Source organism: Lytechinus variegatus, chromosome 5 (genome assembly GCF_018143015.1).
Source record: "Lytechinus variegatus isolate NC3 chromosome 5, Lvar_3.0, whole genome shotgun sequence".
Taxonomy (NCBI): domain Eukaryota; kingdom Metazoa; phylum Echinodermata; class Echinoidea; order Temnopleuroida; family Toxopneustidae; genus Lytechinus; species Lytechinus variegatus.
This window is the reverse complement of record NC_054744.1, coordinates 1,846,651-1,850,165: the sequence shown is the minus strand read 5'-3', so window position 1 is coordinate 1,850,165 and position 3,515 is coordinate 1,846,651.

Genomic DNA, 3,515 nt, shown 5'->3' with positions numbered 1-3,515 from the left:
AGTGTAGGCCTACTGTTTCGATCCTGAATCACTCCCTGGCCTTGTAACAACTATATTGTTGCAGCAATGATCACAGGCGCGGTTTTGGGTTTTTGTTGTCGTTGCTGTTTGCTTTTTTGGGGGTTGAGGGTGGGGGGGGGGCTTTGGGGACTGAAGCCCCCCCCCCAAAAAAAAAAAAAAATTGCTCTTGCCCCGAAAATGTTCGCGACCACAAAGAAAAGTAATGGCCGCGCCCAAGCGCTGCATGCGTATGGTATGTAGGTACTGATTAATTCAATTCATGTCGTCAAGTGCTCTGACTATCATCTTACAAGGTAAACTCTATCAACCAATTCACATAAAATTTTCAGCCTAGAGTGCCCCTTTGAATACCCTTTGAATATCCCCTCACTTAAAGTTCGGAGAGGGGGATGGCATGCATGTACAATCACCCCCTCCCCCTACACTTTTCGAGACAGAAACAATTATTTCAAGCGTAGGCCCTACGTGCATGGATTCAGAATTCTGGCTGAAAAAAAAATTATAGTTTATTTTTAAATTTAAATCTAAATGGTTTACAAAGGCTAAATTGCAATTCTTTTTACAAAGTAAAACACAAAATATAATAATAATAATAATAATATAATAATAATAATGATAATTAGAACAAAATAACATGTGAAAAGTAACAAATTCAATGTTATATTGTGAAGTTTTAAAAAAGGGTAAAGTAGAATTTTTGTATACATGGAATAAACAGTACAATCTTAGATATTTTAACAAAATATGCGATAACATGGGAGCTACACAGTGTGTGTGCAACCAAGGGCGCCACTACTATGCTGAAAAGAAAAATAAGTAGTAAAATTCACAAAGCAAAATGCTGAAAATTTTATCAAAATCTGATAACAAATAACGAAGTTATTGAATTTCAAAGTTTATCAATATTTTGTGAAAACAGTTCAAAGCACGTCGTCATTAGGTGGGCTGATGATGTCGCATGCATACTTTTCTTTTTCTCATGTTATTATATGAAATCATAATTGTTTAATTTGTTTATGCATGTGTGAATGGTATATCACAATGAAATAAGTTGCAGTAATGAATATCTATAATGCACTATATTCAGTTGTTAAACCGTAGTTTAGTTCTTAGAGAAACAAAATTAAATAAACCTAATTTCATATAATAAAATACAAAAGAACAAGTGGTGATATTACATCATCAGCTTGCCCATTGAATATTCATGAAGACATGCCTAGAACTGTTTCCCCGGAATAGTGCAGATCTTTAAATTGCCATAAGTTTGTTATTCCTTGTCCGATTTCGATCAAATTTTCCGTGTTACGTTAACTTTGTCTGAATTTTCTTTTATCTGTTCAAATCATATTATTTTCATCCTGGAGCATCCTTTTACAGTGGCCTGATTGTGTATTCTGAAAACACAAAATTTCTCACGCGGTCGCTCGGCTTCCGCGTCATTCTATCTTACTAAAATAATTTGGCCGTGATATACTATACGTCTAACTTATTGTAAATGTTTCATCGGCTGCATCAGCTATTATGGTCATCCATTTATGAAATATATGGTTCAAATGACTTTTGAATATAACTCTGAGCATAAACAAATCAAAACATTCCATAAGTACAATGGCGGGAGCATCATCCTGGGTGGTCATATATTCTCGGATTATAAGAGGGGGATAATTTGTACGAAATATAATACTAGTTGTCGTATAGTTTGGTGTACAATGGGACTTAGGTATGTTCTATATGTATATAGGAAGGTATTATTTCCAATATATCTTTATAATTTTGTTTATTTTTGTAGGATACTTTCAATCACATTCATTAACGCAATAATCTAATTTGAAATATGACTTTTGGTATAAAGTTTGAAAGTTGCATTCCCTCCCAATATAATCTTAAATATATATGTTTTAAACATTATTTCCTTTCTACAATCTTTTCCTTTTCATTTTCATTATTTTGCCATTTCCGTTTTTGGAAGTTTATATAATGGGATGTTAATGGCCTTAAAATAATTTAAGGCACCCTTATAATCATGATCCCATTATTTTTTTTTATTTCATCTCACCTCTTACCGGCCAGTGAGCAAATGAGTTTCCATTGAACAAATTCAGCCTGTTTAATCTTTATACGCTCTTTTTGCTCATATTTTCTTTTCCCTGTTTTTCTATTTTTGTTTGTTATTGACAAGTTGCAATTTTTATTCTCTGTACTCCTAAAAAAAACCTGGACGGGATAAGAGGATCGAAGAGGAATAGGAGGAAGAAGAAGAAGGGAAAAAAAGAAGAGGGAGAGGAAGAAGAAGAAAAAGAAGAGGAAGAAGAAGAAGGAGGAGGAAGAGGAGAAGAAGAAGAAGAAGGAGAAGAAGAAGAAGAAGAAGAAAAAGAAGATAGGAGAAAAGACTTTTCAAAGTAAAGAATGATGTACTTAACACTTTTAGTTATCGTATTTTAACCATTATTATAAACGTAACAGGTAATATAAAGTAACAAATATCATGAAAAACGAAGTAAGCAGAAAATAATAATAATAGTGATAAGTATTGACAATATACTATGAGAGGGGGTAAGGAACTTAAGAGCCTAAAAGAAATGGAGATACAAATTCATTTTAAAAGATGAATAAATGCCAAATATATACATATTTAAATCAACCATATTTGTATGCATGCCCTCATTATCTGAAATAAAAAGTAGGCCTACATTGTTGTAAGGGTAACCCGACACATGCTCCGGCGACGATTGCTCCCGTAACAAATGCTCCCCAAAATGCGACATTTGCTCCGCGACATTTGCTCCTCGACATTTGCTCCGTCGACATTTGCTCCGCCGACATTTGCTCCGCCGATATTTGCTCCGCCGACTGTTGCTCCGCCGACAGTTTCTCCGCCGACTGTTGCTCCGCCGACAGCTGCTCCGCCGACAGTTGCTCCACCGACAATTGCTCCGCCGACAGTTGCTCCACCGACAATTGCTCCACATTTGGCGACAAATGCTCCGGCGATAAATGCTACCCGAACGACACATGCTCCGGCGACAATTGCTCCGCCAATATTTGCTCCGCATGTAGGGACAGTTGCTCCGCCGACATTTGCTCCGCATGTAGGGACAAATGCTCCTCTGATAATAGCTCCGTCGAAAATGCTATCCACTGAAAAATTATTTTTTTTGTAAAACTAACAACGCTTCTTCTCCAAAGCTGTATGGTTTTTATCATTATTCTATACATTTTTAACATTCCTAATTGAATTGCTCAGCGAAAAGAAATAGTTTGGCTGAACTTAAATTTCCCATCAGCGCTTTTATCTCGATTATTTCTCCCTTTCTTTCCTTGAAAACCACTTTCTCCCCCGTCCCTCTCTTCTCCTGTACTAATTTTTTTTTTCTCTCTCTACATTCATGACTTCTGTTCCTTATTTCTTTTACAACCTCTCCCATCTTCTATCTCTTTCTTAAGCTAATATGCCTAAGTAGGGCACGAAATCATGGCCTGAAAACCGGACATTT